The sequence below is a fragment of the Macrotis lagotis genome, chromosome 2 (assembly GCF_037893015.1).
Source record: "Macrotis lagotis isolate mMagLag1 chromosome 2, bilby.v1.9.chrom.fasta, whole genome shotgun sequence".
Lineage (NCBI taxonomy): Eukaryota > Metazoa > Chordata > Mammalia > Peramelemorphia > Peramelidae > Macrotis > Macrotis lagotis.
The window spans coordinates 23,339,436-23,357,242 of record NC_133659.1 but is presented as its reverse complement, the minus strand read 5'-3'; the positions used below and the strand labels follow the sequence as shown (position 1 = coordinate 23,357,242).

The 17,807-nt window shown below is 40.6% G+C and overlaps 1 long non-coding RNA gene and 1 other non-coding gene across 2 annotated transcripts in view; both read left to right on the top strand.

Annotated features, from left to right (window-relative positions):
• LOC141512419 (uncharacterized) overlaps nucleotides 1–14,686 on the top strand; it is a 177,470-nt gene extending 162,784 nt beyond the window's left edge. Inside the window, exon 4 of the long non-coding RNA XR_012475492.1 lies at nucleotides 12,468–14,686. This is a non-coding gene — a long non-coding RNA (uncharacterized LOC141512419). The remainder of the gene's footprint in view (nucleotides 1–12,467) is intronic.
• Nucleotides 14,687–16,181: 1,495 nt separating this feature from the next.
• Nucleotides 16,182–16,344, top strand: LOC141515802 (U1 spliceosomal RNA). Its single transcript, XR_012476541.1, has one exon. It is a non-coding gene; the product is annotated as a U1 spliceosomal RNA (small nuclear RNA).
• The last annotated feature ends 1,463 nt before the right edge of the window (nucleotides 16,345–17,807 follow it).

Sequence of the window (17,807 nt, the reverse complement as noted above, 5' to 3'; positions counted from 1 at the left end):
CCTTTGAGGGTTCCCAAGGCTTTTGGATGACTCTTTGAGAACTGCTGCTCCAGACATCATGAGGCAGTTGTGAAGTAATGGGAAGAATATGGGATTTGGGTGGAGAATGGTTCCCATGAATTCTAGAATCTCAGAGACAAAGATGACTTTAAATGATAATATAAGACATAGATCTTCAGCTTCTGGACTTTGGCCGGAATTTATCTTTCCTGAATACCAGTTGTCTCATTTGTAAAACCGGGATCTTTTTCTTTTTTTAGGTTTTTGCAAGGCAAATGGGGTTAAGTGGCTTGCCCAAGACCACACAGCTAGGTCATTATTAAGTGTCTGAAGCTGGATTTGAACTCAGGTATTCTTGACTCCAGGGTCGGTGCTCGATATATCCACTGCACCACCTAGCTGCCCCTCAAAATGAAAATGTTTAAATTTGGCATGAATTTGACAGAACATCTAGTCCAGTCACATAACAGAAAAAGCATCTGCCCTTTAACTTCTCAGATAAGTGGCCATCCAGCATTTACTTGCAGATTTCCCATGGGGGAGAAGCCACTGCCACTAGGCAGTTCAATTTTCTTCTGACTTTAAGCCTAAATTTGCTTTTTTCTAATTTCCACCCATTATTCTTACTTCTGTCTCTGGGGACAAGCAAGACGAGCTGATTTCTTTTCCTATGTGATAACTTTTCAGGTATTTGGAGGCAGCTATGATTGTCCCTCAAGATTTTCTTCCCTTGACTAAATAGTTCCAGTCCCTCTAATTGACTCTCATATGGCATGAACCGGCAACCTCTTTCCATCTTGGCTGCTCTCCATTGGATATTCTCCAAGTTATCAAAGTCCTTCCTAAAGTATGACACCCAGGAGTGAACTTATTACTTCAATCATCCTCAGATAAGAAGAGCGTTTAGGAGGCTCACCACCCTTAATTTGGGGGGTCGTGCATTTTAAAATGCAGTCAAACACAGTCTTCAATTTTTGGCTGCTATATCACATTATTGACTCACTCAATTGAGTTTGAAGGCCACCATAACTGCCAGGCTTTTTCCAGGCAACTTTTTGTTTGCTATATTACTTCCATCTTGTACTTGAGAAGCTGATTTCCTGAATCCAAGTGTAAGACTTGATTCTTTTTTCCATCCAGATAATGTTTCCATCTATCTAATCCTTCGGATTAGACTCTACCATGTTCATGCCCCCAAGAACCTTATCATTTGGAATTTCTCATCTTTTAAGATTTCATCAACTTTGGTCCTTATACCACATAAGAATCTTCTGCCCCTCTTATGAGAGGACTGGAAGGAGGGTGGAGCAAAGTCCTCCTCCATTTAAAGAGGGGTCCCAGGCCAGCTACCTCTTCATGTCCCAACCAGCTGTACTTCTTTTTTAAATATATTTTTAAATTTTATTTATTTAAGGCAATGGGGTTAAGTGACTTGCCCAAGGTCACACAGCTAGGCAATTATTAAGTGTCTGAGACTGGATTTGAATTTAGGTCCTCCTGACTCCAGAGCTGGTGCTCTATCCACTGCACCAGCTAACTGCCACCTAACTGCCCCCCAGTTGCACTTCCTTTTTTAAAAAAAGTTATTTATTTATTTATTTTGAATTTTATAATTTTCCCCCTAATCTTGCTTCCCCCCATCCCTCACAGAAGGCTTTCTGTTAGTCTTTACATTGTTTCCATGGTATAAATTGATCTAAGTTGAATGTAATGAGAGAGAAATCATATCCTTGAGGAAGAAAAATAAAGTATAAGGGATAGCAAAATTACCTAATAAGATGACTGTTTTTTAAAAATTAAAGGTAATAGTCTTTGGTCTTTGTTCAAACTCCATAATTCTTTCTCTGGATACACATGGGATTCTCCATTGCAGCTAGTCCCAAATTGTCCCTGATTGTTGCACTGATGGAATGAGTGAGTCCATCCAGGTTGATCATCGCCCCCATGTTGCTGTTAGGGTGGACAGTGTTCTTCTGGTTCTACTCATCTTGGTCAGCATTGGTTCATGCACCAACTGCACTTCTTAAACTGGGTTCCATCATGCCCCTAGCTGGTATTATTCCCCCTTTTTCTCTCCCCTCCAGTTTTTCAGTTTCCCTTTGTGTGCTGTCTTCTCCCATTAGATTGGGAGCTTCTTTGAGGGAAAGGACATTCTTTTTATATTCCCAGGGGTTATCATAGTGCTTGGCAAACATAATTGTTGTTCGTCCTTTGTTTTCAGAGGATCACTGACATTATAGGTAGTATCTTGACTTGCATTCTGAATTGGATTGAAGTGAGGTAGAGCTGCAAGGTGTTATAGTCACCAAAGTCCAGGGGCAAGACAAAGGATGGCCTGGGATGTGGTGGATGACATTGGTGTCTCCAATGTTTCACCAATCTCTAAGCACTCTACAGGTCAGCTTCAGTTGACTTACTGGCTGTTGGGGAAAATTATCCTTATCTACCCAATCTACTAGGGGAAATTTTCACATGCTTGGAGCAGACATTCCTAACTTCACCGATAGGTCTGAGATCTATTAGTTACTCTCAGCCTGATTGAGCTTGTCTGTCAAGTCAGTTTTACCAGAGTGCCCTCTGCATGTGCAGAGTGAAATAATAGGTGGACACAGCCCAGAAAGGGTTGTGCTGCTCTCACGCCAGAGGTGCATTAATGTCAGCTTGGAAGGCAATCAATAGCAAAGTGTTTCAAAGATCTCTACCAGGTCTGGGTCTCGTTTCAAACATTTTTCAGTGATTTGGATAAAATCATAGATAATATAGATAATGTTTATCAAATCCATAAATGACGCAAAACTGGGAGGGATAGTTGGCCCCTTGGATACCAGAATAAGATCCAAAAGCAATTTGTTCTGCTAGTACCTTGGCCAGATCGAATCTTAACTTATCCAATTTTTAAAAACATAAATTATTTACCTAAAAATCACTGTTACTATTACAGGCTATGGAAGGTATGGTTAGACAGAAGTTGGTTTTTAAAAGACTTGTGGTCTTGGTGGACCACAAAGTCAAGATGAATCTGCCTTGGCCATGAAGAAAACTAAAGTCCTGACTATATGAAGGGAAGGAGAGAGGGAGAAAGAGAGACAAAGAGATAAAGAGAGACAGAGACAGAGAGATAGAGAGACAGACAAAGAGACAGAGACAGAGACAGAGACAGAGACAGAGAGAGAGAGGAATGAGGGAGATGAGCATATGGACTGCTATATTCTTGTCCTGGAGAGGACTTTGTTCAATCTGGATGACATATTTAGGAAGAATATTGACAAAGTGGCAACATCTATCAGTTGCAGGAGGAATGATAAATTATGAATGTAGGTAAAAATAATGAAATTTGTTTAAATTAGGGAAACAAGGGCAGTATGGGGAGTGTATGACCACCAGGAGGGTGAAGGACCTTTTGTCCTTATTCTGTGAGGATAAGCTGAAGGAACTGGAGATGCTTAGATTGCAGAAGGGACGAGCCAGAAGGGACATGCCAGGTGACCTGCGAAGGCCTGTTCAAATTTGTTTTGTTTGACTCCCAAGGGTAGACTCAAGAGAAGTTAGAGGAGAGATGGAAAATTAGATCCATTTCATTTTGAGGTTAAAAAAGCAAGTCACCTTAGTCTTATAAGCCTCAGTCTGCCTATCTGTCAAATGGGGAGAATAGCTCCTATTCAAATAGTGATTTAAAGTTTACACAGAATTTTTTCTCAGTTGATACAATTCTAGAAGGTAAGTGCTGGTATTCCCTCTATTTTACAGATAAGGAAATTGAGTGAGGGGAAACTAGGTGATGCAATGGATAGAGCTCTGGGCCTGGAGTCAGGAAGACCTGAGTCCAAATCTGGTCTTAGACACTTAACTATCTATGTGACCCTGGGCAAGTCACTTCACTCAGTCTGTCTCAGTTTCCTCATATATAAAAGAGGGATAACTTTTCCCATTTTCCCTATCTCCCGATGGGTAGTTCTGGGGTGGTTGGTGGGATGATTCTGAGACTTCAGAGAGAATATCTATATAGAGGGTTCCATGACCTTGAGAGAGGATGTTTGTAAAGGGTCATCCTGTGGGTCCAAGGGAAAGGCTGTGGTCAAGCAGGAGCTCTACCCAGGGCCTTCTTCCTCTTGGTCTAAATTGGGATAAGGGCCGTCAGGTAGCCAAAATGAAGCCTGACAGCTGCCAAGTATTTTTATAGCTTCCCCTTTCCTCTCCTCAACCTCTCCTTTTTCAGATTTAAACATAATCCTGTCCAGGTCTAGAGAGGAAACAGTCATTTGCCTCTGAACACAGAACAATATTTTCCAAAGAGCGGGTGAGCCCCCCAGCTGGTGTGCCTGTCCTTTGTAATGGCGGGTGGAGAACAGCTTGTTCCAATTTGAGCCTCTGTTGGCCCTTGCCCCCTTTCTTCTAGGAGGAAAACAGTGACAAGCTCACACGGACACACATACACACACACACACACACACACACACACACACACACACACAGACCCAGTGTGCACTGTTTTACCCAGGACTTGGTGGAAACTGGGGCATTGGGGCAGGCAGGAGGTCACTGTTGTCTCCCTTTAATTCTTTCTATTCCAACTAGGAGATTGGTTCTAACTTCTGGGCAATTTATGGAGGCCTGGGAAGTGACCCTCCATGGGATGCCCTGGGACTCTAGTTTCTGAAGGAGTCAAAAAGAGCAGGGGAAAGGTCTCAAGCCCAGAGGGGCTGTGTTCAGGATCTTTTGCTCATTTAAACTGGAGAGCTACCCTGGGGCAGACAGAATGAAACCCATTAGCAGTGCTGGAGGGGTCTGAGGCAGAAGTTGGAATTAACACTTGCCTGCTAGTTGTAAGGAGACCCCCTGCAACCTTCCCCATCTCTCCAACTGACAGAGACCATGACATCAGACTTAGGACCTTAAAAGGCCCAACCCATGAATTTTACAACCAAGGAGACTGAGGCCAAGGACCAGAGAGACCCAAGGTTCAGAGCTAATTTCCCTTTCTTCTGAATTTCTACAGTAATTACAATTACATTTTAGAATCAGAGAGAATCTTAGAGACTGTTTTGTACAAACACCTTTGTTTCAAGACAAAGAGGCTAGAAACCTGCCCTAGAAATGGGAAATATCAACCCTGAGGCCTGGAAGTGACACCAGCAGAATTAAAGGAGAAAACCTGGCCCCCAGTTTAAACTTAGAGGTCTTTTTATGAACTCAGGCATGCATTGATACTTTTCATTTCTTCATCAAGCATCGATTCTCATTTCCAAGCCTGGCTGCCAACCCCACACCACAGACTTTGCCCGTCTCTGAGAAATCAAACTTTCCTGCCCCTTTCCCCTCTGACAAACTAAGCCTTAGTTCTCCCATTCCTCATCTCCCCCCTTCCTTTGGAAGTCTTCTGTAAGAATGTGAGAATTCTCCATTAAAATAGACTCTCATTTCCTGTTGTCTTGAATCTGTTTCCAATATTTAAATAGAGTGTCAAGCAGAGTTTTTGTGACATAATTAATGAAATTCCATGGTGTAGTAAATGGAGTTTGACCTGCTGCCAAGACGGCACCAAGATGGTCTCATCTTATACATCTACATGTTAGCTTCGTGACTCTGAGTTCATCAACCTTTATAGATTTCTGTTTTTAATCTCTGCACAATGAGGGTGATTGGAATGGATGGGGTCTAAGGTGCTTCTAGCTTTCATGCTCTGATCCTGGGAATCTTTGTCTCATTTTCCTCACCTATAAAATGAAGATAACATAGTATCTGTGCCTCATAATTGTTGTGAAGATCTCATTTGTAAAGCGCTTAGCTCAGGACTGGACACACGGTAAGTGCTAAATTCAAGGTAGTCATGATTATTTTCATTAACTGGAAAATGGGATAAGCAGCCTTGCTCTACCTTAGGAAGACAGTGGACCCGCAAGCAAAAATGGAATGTCCTGTCCTCCAATAGAGATTGGACCTGGGTCTGTGATTTCATTGACAGGTGAAGAAACTTACAGACTTAGAGAATGGCTCTGATCAGGTCACTGTCCCAGGGTCACACAGATTGCTTATTCAGGTCTTCCTGGTCTTTCAGGTCAGTTTTCTAACTTGTACAATGAGGGAGAGAATCAAATACACACACACACACACACACACACACACACACACACACACACCCCTACACCTGGATTAGCTAGGCAGGCAGGCTGGTATAATTCAAGAAGACCTTGTATTTCAGGATTCCTGGTTCTGCCTCTTAAAGTGGTATAGTCATCTACAAAATGGCCTTCACAAAGTTGTTAATGTGGGCTCAATACCATCATAGTGTCAGAGGATTTAGAGTACATCTAGTGGGGTCCCCTGCATCTCTCTCTTGGGATCCTCTCGGGGAGATTTCACAACCATCTGAAATTCCTCCTGTACAATCAAACAACTTCCAGAATCCAGGAATCTCCAAGTTGGATGTAAATTGTCTGGAGGCCACCAGGGACTGCTCTCCAAGGTTCCATGAGTTGTATATGGATCTAGGGAAACAGATGGCTTCGATGCCATGAGTCTGGGAGCACCTGCTTCAGGGTTCACTTTAGGCACTGACAAAGTATAGAATCTCAGAATTATAAAATTTTGGAGTTACAGAATCAATTGGAAAGGATCCCATAACTCATAAATTGGTGGTACTCAAACCCAAGTTTCCTGACTGTCAAGCAAATATATCTTTTTCTCTGATACTCTTATCTAGAGTATTATTATTATTATTATTATGATAAAAGAGCCTCTGAAAGGTGGGAAAAGGGGCCTTGGTTATTGTGTTGAACAAACTAGTAGAATTGTTTTGAAGAAACTCAGGGAGGATCTAGGCTGTGGGGAGGTGTGTGAGAAGCCACTTTTATTAATTAGGTATTTTATCTTATTGTGTGTTCCCTGGGGTTTCTGTCCTGTATTTAACAGAAAGCAGGAAGAAAATGAGTGGGGGGGGGGGAGAAAGAAAAAAGAGAAAAGGCAAAGAAGAAGGAGAGAAAGAGAGGGCAAAGAAGAAATGGAAGAAAGCAGAGAGGGAGAAGGAAGAAGAGAAGTAGAAGTAAGGAGAAGAGAGTGAGAAAAAGAGGAGGGAAGGAAGGAGAAAAGAATGGAAACAAGAGGAAGGAGAAGGAAAGGGGAGGAGAGGAGATATAAATAAAGAGAAGAAGGGGATGATAGATTAGAGAGAGGGAAGGAGAAAGGGAAGGAAGGAGAAGAAAAGGAAGGGAAATGGAGGGATAAAGAGGAAAAACAAGGGCCACTGGGGAGAGAGAGAAATGAAAGATAGGAGAGGAAAAATAAGAGGGGAAAAAGATGCCTCAGTGGACTCCAGACTCACAGACAGAAAAGTCAGTTCCAGAGGAAGAAAACAATCAGATCTTTGAACTAATGGAACTTCTTCATTTAAAAATTTTGTTTATTTAAGGCAATGGGGTGAACTGACTTGCCCAAGGTCACACAGCTAGGCAATTATTAAATGTCTGAGGTCACATTTGAACTCAGGTTCTCCTGTCTCCAGGGCTGGTTCTCTATACGCTGTGCCACCTAGCTGCCCTTCTAATGGAATTTCTTGAGAAGGAGCTGTGTGAATTTCTCTCCTTTGTAAAGTGACCAACCATTTTGGTTGGAAATTCTTTATTCTCACACTGGTGTATTTTATTTACACAAAGAAAGAACATACCTTGACTAAAATTTAGGACAGGGATTAAGAAAAGGGTGTTTAGGGAGATAATTCAGCTGTTTCTGTTCATTCAAAATACATTAAGAGCCTACTGTATGAAAAACTCTGTTGGGGTAGTAGAAGAAGGGAGAGAGTTGAGTTAAGCCCTGGGCCCTGCCCCACTGAAGTTAACTGAGTGGGAGGCTTAATGAAGGGGGGGAGGGGGGAGGAAGAAAAGGCGAGGTAAGATTCTAACACAGAATTAGAACATACAGTCTTATGTGAGAAGCACACTAGACCATGACTAAACTAAGAACGCAAGATCTTCAGCTTTGATAGAGCTGGAAGGGTCTTGAAGCATCTACTCCTTTGCTTTTTAAATTTAATTGAAATAGAGTACTGACCCTGGAGTCAGGAAGACCTGAGTTCAAATCCAGCCTCAGCTACTTAATAATAATTACCTAGCTGTGTGATCTTGGGCAAGTCATTTAACCCCATTGCCTTAAATAAATAAAAAAATTTTAAAAAGAAAGGTAAGCAACAATCATAGTTTAAAAAAATTTAATTAATAAAATTTGTTGTTGCACTTACATAAATCACCTGCACTGTCCACTCTATTCCTACTTTCTCCCACTTCCTGAGACTCTTCTTTTATCACCAGGAATAAAAAAAGAGAGAGAAAAATAATTCAGCAAAACTAGCTAGTAGCTCCAAAAAAGTCTGATGTTTTATGTAGTGTTCCATCCCTGTTGATCTCCATTTTGGTTGAAAAGATGGAAACACCACCTTATATCTCCTTTTTGGAACCATGGCCAAGCCTGGTTGTGATAATTTTATAGCAGTGTTTTAGTGTTCTATTCTTTCTATTTATATTGCTGACATCATGGTGTATGTGACTTTCTTAGTTCTGACTCAGTTCATGTAAGTCTTCCTATGCTTCTCTGTATTCATCATTTTCATCATTCTCACAAGCCAGTGATTTGCCTTCACACTTATGGATAACAATTTGTTTGCCAATGAATGGGAATCTACAAGTCCTTTATTTAGCATAAGGAAACTGAGGAGGCCTAGAAAACAGTGACTTGACCAAGATCTCATTGATTACAAATAAAAGGGTCTGGATTCAAATCTAGATCCTTTGATTCCAGAAGTAGAACTAAGGACCACTGATCTAGTGTCTAATGGAATGATTTCCCTTTAGTGGCATAGGAGAAAGAGAAGTGAAATTGGGGTTAGGAGTTGATTGAAGTCCTTGTGCCAAATCAAATTATGATTAGGCAAGATAATACTTACTTTGTTTGGAACTTAGTCTTCTTCTCTACAAAATGGAGAACAGAGCATAACATTTGAATGCAGTTACCTTTCTTATGGAGTCATCCTGAAGCTCAAATTAGGAAACAGAGATATCAAGGAGTTTTGAAAAGTATAAGTCCTGGCTATGTTTACTCTCTATGTGACCTCAGATAGGCCAAAGTTTCATCCTCTAAAATCTCCCAAGTCTTTCCCAGCTCCTAAGGAAAGGTTATTATTGGTATCCTATTAATGGCCCAAGATTGGCCTTGGATCAGAAAGGTCTTTGGGACTCTGGTATAACCTCCTGCCTGGAAGCACTCAAAAGGACTTTGACTATCTTTAGCTCATCGGTTTCTATTTCCAAAGGCGGTCCTTAAGAAACCATTTGGGAACTTCCTTGACACCAGTGGAAGGACTGGTCCTTCTCTCTGGCTTTATGATTTTTATTTTCCTTTTCCCTTGTGGCCCAACTTCCCAGGAAAAACTAGTTTTATTTTTGTTATGTTGATCTGGATGCTTAGAATTCTAAACTAGAATTTTAAATTTTAGAAGGGTCTTTAGAGGTCATGATCCATACCTGAAGGCCCTCAAACTTGTAGAAGTGGTAGAGTTGGGATTCAAACCCAGTTCTTTGTATCCATTTATAATAATAAGAATATCTCTACTTCATTTTCAAGGGAGACCACAACATCAGGGAGGTGATCCAATGACAAGTACAGGAATTGGATTTGAGTGAGGAGGCATGCTTTGCTGATGTCACTTTCTCCTCCAGAGCCATCTAAGTCCAGTGGCTAGATATGAATCAGGATAACTGGAGATGACCCTGGATGTGAGGCAATCAGGGTTAAATGACTTGTGTCCAAGGCATGCCCTCTTTATATGACATCAGCCTTCCTCTCTATTAGTCAAGAGAGTATGAATTATTTTCTATGTTAGATCATCCATGATATGTTAGATGAACATGGAGTCAGGAAGACCTGGGTTCAGGTTCTGCTTCTGATACATATTGGTTGGATGATCCTGGACAAGTCACTTTAACTTCCTAAGTGTTTCAGGTAAGTTTCAAAGACTATGTGGAATGGGGCAAGTATTGGTAGTTGTTGCTTTTTAAACTGTCTTTCCCTATACCACTCTCACCTCAGTTCTAGACCACTCTCTTTTTTTGCAAGGCAATGGGGTTAAGTGACTTGCTCAAGATCATACAGCTAGGTAATTATTAAGTGTCTGAGGCCAGATTTGAACTCAGGTCCTCCTGACTCCAGGGCCGGTGCTCTAACCACCTAGCTATTCTAGACTACTCTCTAGGGAAAAACGTCTGTAAACTACATGAGAATGGCAATCTTGCCTTATCCTTTTCATGCTGAAAGATTTGAGAATCATGTTACCCACAACCACATAGGTCAAGTGAGTAGATCAAAGATAATTATGCCTATTTTACAAGTAAGAAAACTGAGGCTCAGGGAATTAAAGCAACCTATGATCACAGAGTTAGTAAGGGTCCAACCTAAATCTACTGGGTCATCTCTCTCATCTCTTCCCTTTCTCTTGGGAATCTCAGTTTTCCCTACAACATCCAGGGTAGAGCCTTCTACAGGCTCAAATGATCTCAGAATGGGAAGAGAGTTCATCTAGTCTAATCCTTACATGAACAACAGTTCCTTCTATAAGATCCCAAATAAAGGTGACTTGGTTTGTGAATACTTCCAAGGAGGGAGGAGAACTTACTTCTCCAGAACCTGGCTCCTGGAGCAGTTACAGGGTTAACAAGAGTAATACAAATGGTGTACCAGGCAAGAAGAAAGGAATCAAAAACCATTTTTGTGCTCAGCTCAATGAACAGGCATGTTAATAAAAATCTCAAGAAAGCTTGTAAATTGTTTTTTGAGTTGATTATAATCATTTCATGAATATTTATTCATGATTTCCCCTTTTCATGTTGGAATAAAATTGCCCCTTAAAATCTGATTTTGTATTTGTAACAGCTTGCTGGGCATGGCCCATCAGACTAGAACCCCAAAGAGAATGGTTCCCCAGGAATCTCAGGTGAGACATAGGTGTTCTTTTGAGAAAACAGGTAATGAACCTGGGACAACTTGTGAGGGCTAGTAAGAGGCAGAGATTGGTGAAGGTCACCATACCCAAAGACCTTAGCCTTGTGGTGCCTAAAGACTTTCAGTGATAAACTTCTATCTCTAAATTCTCTGATTTTTTTTCTGACAGAGAAGAAGAGACACTCTGAGAAATGGAGAGATGAGTAAGACACTGTTCCTAACTTCTTTTTTTTGCAAGGCAATAGGGTTAAGTGAATTGCCCAAGGTCACACAGCTAGGCAATTATTAAGTGTCTGAAACAGGATTTGAACTCAGATCCTCCTGACTACAGGGCCAGTGCTCTATCCACTGCTCTACCTGGCTGCCCCTGTTCCTAACTTCTTCAGGCTCATATTCTAGTAAGAGGGATAAGACCAAGATAAATGTACTTTGAGGCAATATAATAAATATCTCAGTAGAGGAACACACCATCTTGGACATACCAATCAAAATTCATTTCAAAATGGAGTAGGTTACACCATGAAGTGGAGGTCTTCCCCTTCTTGGAGGTCTTTCACAGAACCTGGATAACCACTTCTCAGAGGGGCTGGGGAGGAGGGAGAATTTCTCTCATGTAGCAGCTGCTTCCAACCTTCAAATCCCATAAGTCTGTGAAGTTGTATATTTTCCTAAAGGCAAATAGCATCAGCAAAGTCATCAAATTGCTGAAGGTGTTGATCGGCATACCAAGGACTTTAATATAAAGAATGAAATAGTTCTACTTTTTTTTTAGTTCTTTTTGCAAGGCAATGGGGTTAAGTGACTTGCCCAAGGCCATACAGCTAGGTAATTATTTAGTGTCTGAGGTCGGATTTGAACTCAGGTACTCCTGACTCCAGGGCTGGTGCTCTATCCACTGCTCCACCTAGCCATCCTAGAAATATTTCTATTTTCAAGGAACTTTTAACAATGTAGAACTAAGTATATACAGAATAAATATAAAGAAAATAAATGTCAATGAACATGAAATTGTACAATATGGAGAGTATTAGCTCTCAGGAGGAGCAGGAGACTTATGGAAAAGATGGTGCTTGGCCTGTGTCTTGGAAAGATGAGATTTCTATGAGGCAGAGGTGAAGAGGGAGGGCATGCTTAGTTTGGAAAAGAGAAACCTGAAGGTTGGTGGTGATATGAGAGCCACCTTCAGGTATTGGAAGGGCTGTCATTTAGAAGGATTATACTTGTGCTAAGTGGTCCTAGTCAGCAGGCCCAGGAGCAGTAGGAGGAAGTTGACAGTTAAGGCTGTCTTTGAGTTCTCCCAGGGTGGAGAGGTTGCTCTTTGGATGGACATTTGGGGTGTTAAAAGAGGGATTTCTCTAGGACACCAAGGCCCCTCCCAACTCTGACATTCTTGAATTCCTATCCATTTTGATCTGCAGCTCTTGGATCCAGTTCAATGGACTGGTACATTGTGATTGAACTTTCAACTTTGGTTTCTGTTTCAGGAGAAATTCCAGTTCCTCCTGGTCTGTTCCCAGAACCATCCACAGGATGCTCACTCAGAGACACCAATGAGACCCTAGGGGCCCCAACTTCACCGCCTGGGTTCCCTTTCTTCTTTCCAAAGGCAGTTTTCAAGGTTTGAACATCAAATGGAAACATTTGGCAGCAAAAACTCTTGCCAGACTCATTTCCTGCCTCAGACTCAGCCGGGTCTGAAGCCACGTCCTCTCCGAAGCCCAGCCAGGCCTTCCACATGGCCTGCCCTGCATTGGTCTGAAGATTCTGATTCACTCTCTTTTGGAATGCTTTCTTTCTTTCCGCCTGTACCCTCCCTGACTTCAGTATTTGAGAGTTTTGTCCAATTTTCAATGCAAGCCTAGAACTAAGAGTTGGGGTGAAGGAGAGCTGCCCCACAGGGCAGACTGGGAAGATAAACAGTGGAGTGGGTGGCTCCCTGGACATGGAGACCAAGTCTTGGGTTGGATCTTAGGGTTTGAACCCTAGACAACTTTCTACTTGTATGACCTTGAGCAAACTATAAGATCCAGTCTCAGGGAGGGAAAGTTATTTTTCCCAAGTTACACAAGGAGTAAGCAGTAGAATACAAATTGGAATCCAGGTTTTCTGACATCACATCTGGCATTCTTTCCACATTACCTGAACTTCCCACCTCTGCTCCGTAGTGTTTTTTTATCTGTTAAACAATGGGTATAGACTAGATTTGAGATTCTTGACTTTTTTTTGTCATTGATCCCTTTGCGTTGTCAGTTTGTTGAAACCAGTGGGCACCTTTTCCGAATCACATTTTTAAATGAATCAAATAAAATATGGAGGATTAGCAAGGAAACCAATTTTATTGAAATGCAGTTGTCAAAATATTGAAAAAAATTCATGGACTCTGGTTTAAGTTCTGGGTCTAGCTCTAAATCCCATAATCCTATGAAAGCCCAGAAAATGAGCAACACAGACACAAGCCCTCTCCTCCCTGCCTGACTGTTTGGTGGTAGTGGGAGGAGGGGAGAATTCTGTTCCCCTTTGGCCTGGAGGGCTAAGTGGTTATGTGATGGGGCAGCAGATGGAGTCTTTGTCAATAAGAAAGAAATCAAGGAGAATTTTGTACTGGCAGGGATTTGGTGCTTTCAAAAGTTGAATTTGGTTATTAAAATTTTTTTTATTGACAAATTGGGTTCAGATTGTACCCCCAGATGGTGCTTTAAGTGTACAGAAACAGATTCCATCATTGAATCAGAAACCTCAAGATTAAAGCAGAATGCAATAAGAAAGAAGGGGTCCTAGATGCAGAGAATGTTAGAATCATAGCAAAATTGAGTTGAAGAATCATGGGCTCTTTGAATCACAGAAGCATTGGGTTTTATCACAATAGAATGTCAAAATCTTAGAAAGTTTAAAATTTTAGAATAGTAAGCCATTAGTGGGCAGCTAGGTGGTGCCATAGAGCACAGAATTCTGACTGGAATTCAGAAATCTTAATCTTGATTTCAACTAAGACCTCAGACACTAGTCACATTGGGTAAGTCATTTAACACTATTTGCCTCAGTTTCCTCAATTCTAAAATGACCTGGAGAAAAATGGCAAATCACTCCAGTATTTTTGCCAAGAAAACCCTAAATAGGGTCATGAAGACATGACTGAAAAACGACTTAGCCAAACCATTGCCATCAAAAGGAATTTACATGGCATCTTGGAGAGAGCTTTCGTTCCAAAGGTAGAAGAACTGGTTTTAAATCCCAGCTCGGACTTTGATTAACCATGAGATCTTGGGCCAGTCCTGTGTGAATGATCCTCAATCAGATTAAATTGCAATTGGAAATATTTAACAAAATACACAAAAATACAACAAACTATAGATAACATATTTTAAGAATAAGTCAAAATGCAGCTGAAAGAGATCTTTATGTACAGATCCTGTTTCTACTTGAACTTGGTGTAAGGAACTTACAGTACAAAGCAGCCCTCCACCAATGCAGACATGCACAGTCTCTGTAAATTGGTGTCTTGGAGAGTTTTGTAGAATGATAAATGGTTAAGTGACTAGCCCAAGGTCAAGGGCAAGGCAATTAAGCTAAACAGATTGCTCATCTGTCATTTTCTTTTTTTTTTATTGGTATTTTATTTTTCCAAATACATATTATGAAAGTTTTTTCAACATTCATCCATAGGCATATGGATTGTTACAAAACTTCCTTCCACCCTCCCTTCCCACCCCTCACCTCTCAGTGGTGAACAGTCATGTTAACTTGTACATATATATTTTTCGATAAACATGTTTACAGATTAGTCATTTTTGGTATAAGGAGTTAGAATTAAGGGAAAAGGAGAGACATAAGAGATCATTTGTATAAAGTGTTCATCAGATTCTAAAGGGTGTTTTCTTTGTTTTGTTTTGTTTTTCTTCCTATGGATGGGGATAGCATTATCCCTAGTGGGTTTAAGATGGTTGTCCTAGCTCTCTGAACTGCTGAGAGGAGCTGCTTCCATCAAGGTTGATCATCCCACAGTGTTGTTGTAAATGTGTACCTTGTTCTCTTGGTTCTGCTCCCTTCACTCAGCCTCAGATCCTGTAACTCATTCCTTGCTTCTCTAGAGTCCACCATTTATGGTTTCTTATAGAACAGTAATACCACAACTTATTTAGTCATTCCCCTATGGATGGGCATCTCCTCAATTTTCAATTCTTTGCCATTACAAAAAGAGCTGCTATGAATATTTTGAAACATGTGGGGCTTTTCCCATTTTTTTTTTTTTTATGATTTCTTCTGGTTATAGGCCTAGAATTGGAATTGCTAGGTCAAAGGGAGTGAATAGTTTTATTGCTCTTTGGGCATAGTTCCATATTGCTCTCTGTCATACTTCATTTTCTTTTCTTTTTCTTTTCTTTTTTTTTTTTTTTGCAAGGCAATGGGTTTAGGTGACTTGCTCAAAATTACACAGCTAGGTAATTATTAAGTGCCTGAATTCAAATTTGAACTTAGTCCTATCTCCAGAGCCCATGTTCTATCCACTGCAACCACCTAGCTGTCTCCATCATCCTACATTTTCTTTTTTTTCTTTTTCTTTTTCTTTCTTTCTTTCTTTTTAGTTTTTGCCCAAGGCCACACAGCTAGGTAATTATTAAGTGTCTGAGACCGGATTTGAACCCAGGTCCTCCTGACTCCAGGGCCGGTGCTTTATCCACTATGCCACCTAGCTGCCCCTATCGTCCTACATTTTCAAAGAGGACCAATGACATCATGGGATGATGTCTTGACTTGTGAGTGAATTAGATTGAAGTGAGGCAGAATTGTGCAAAGCCTCACTCTTTTTTTCCCTGAGTCTTCCAAGTCCAGGGGCAAGATAAAAGTCAAGATGACTGGTTATAGTCCAGGATTCAGTGGATGACCTTGGCGTCTTCCACATATGGCAAAAATGTAAGTGATCTACAGAGCCTGTTCAGCCACCTTCATGGTCTTTGGAATAACTTGTTCTCATCTGCCCATTCTATGGGAGAAAGTCTTTAAATTCTTTGGGTGGATATCTTTCTACCTCACCAGTAGGTATGAGGCCTGCCAATTACCCTCAACTTGGTTTAATGTATCTGTGGAGAAGAGAAACTGGGATGTGGCTGCTGCTCATGCTAGTTTTTTGGAGCTATAGGTGAAGTTGAATGTAGATGGATATCTGGATGAGGATCCCTGAAAAAGATACAGCAGTCCTCATACCACAGGTGTTAGTGATTCCATGAACACAAAGGTGGTTTTCCCTGAACAAGGCTTATCCATTGCACTTTGGAAGAGTTGACCTCTGTGATTTCCCCAAATATGGAAAACTCAACTGCATAATTTTTGGCCAGAGATACATAGATATATAACAAGTATCTGGCAAAGATGGAACTTGACTACAAGTATTTTTGGTTCCAAGGTCTTCTCTTCTCTATCCATCATGCTACACTGCCTTTGTCCTCATACCATTCCAAAATCTACCCATCAGAAATTTGAACAAAACCGTTTGTGTTTCCTGTTTTTCTTCTCCAAGTTAAAAAGTTCTAATTCCTTAAGCTATTGCCCTTTATGACATCTTATCCAGAGCCTCAATCCTTGGGTAAAATTGATATTTGACCTCTCATCAGAAATTGTTAGAAGTAAGCCAAGACCTCAAGTCTCTGGACTTTTAGTCAAATGTTAGAAAGCTCCACCTTAGAACATCACTTAACTTTCATGTTGTCCTCCTCCATTAGATTTTTGGGTACCTTGAGGGCAGAAATTGTTCTTTGACTTTCTTTGTATGCCTATCACTTAGCATATGGTGAGAGCCTATATCTCTATCTCTATCTCTATCTCTATCTCTATCTCTCTCTCTCTCTCTCTCTCTCTCTCTCTCTCCATCTATCTCTATCTCTATCTCTCTCTCTCTCTCTCTCTCTCTCTCTCTCTATCTCTATCTCTATCTCTATCTCTATCTCTATCTCTATCTCTATCTATCTCTATCTCACTCTATACCTATACCTATATCTATATATATCTATATCATCTATATCTATCTATAGATATATTATCTCAACATTCTTTTGATGTCAATTCTATTGTTATACCTACTTTATTCATAAGGCTGAGAGAGATAAAGCAAGTTGGTCTTACTAGGTATCATTAAATTAAATTAAAACTTACATCAGATAAAATTATTGGAGTCTGGAGCAGGTGGGGAAGGCTCCATGGAAGAGATGTCTTGGTATCCACAGCACCTGACTTTATATGAACTGCACATACTCCAATGAGTTAATATATCATCAATGATCTCATCAATCTTGGCAAACCCTCCAGGATTGCAGATCTCCACTCATTTACTGTGCACCTGGTAACCGAGCCCTCCCAAAGTGCTTGGTGACTTTGCAACTTTCTCCTGCCATGGCAGAGGTAATTAGGGAACTATGGAGGCTGTTCACCTATCATCACTTTTGTAATGAGATGTTTCAGTTCATTCTTGGCAGTTCTTTGTTACAATCTAGGTACCTCTAGGTGACATTTATAATTTTTAATTACCTAGGTTTATTATTTTCTATTACTGAATCATACAACAGTAATAGTAGAATATTGGCACTAACATTTTGGCATATTTAATAGGAGATCTCTGGACTTATAGTAGTTTTGCATTCTCTTGAAGGTGTTTTAGTTTATTTTTTGACTCTTCTTGGCCACACTAGTATTCTTACATTGATAGTATCTGCCAAAGGTATGTGACCCAGATATAGATCCTGATGGATGAGCTCTACAGGATAATCATTTGACTAAATTTAAACAAAAGATATTCTTCATCCACTTGAACTTTCTTGTGTGAATGGTCAAGT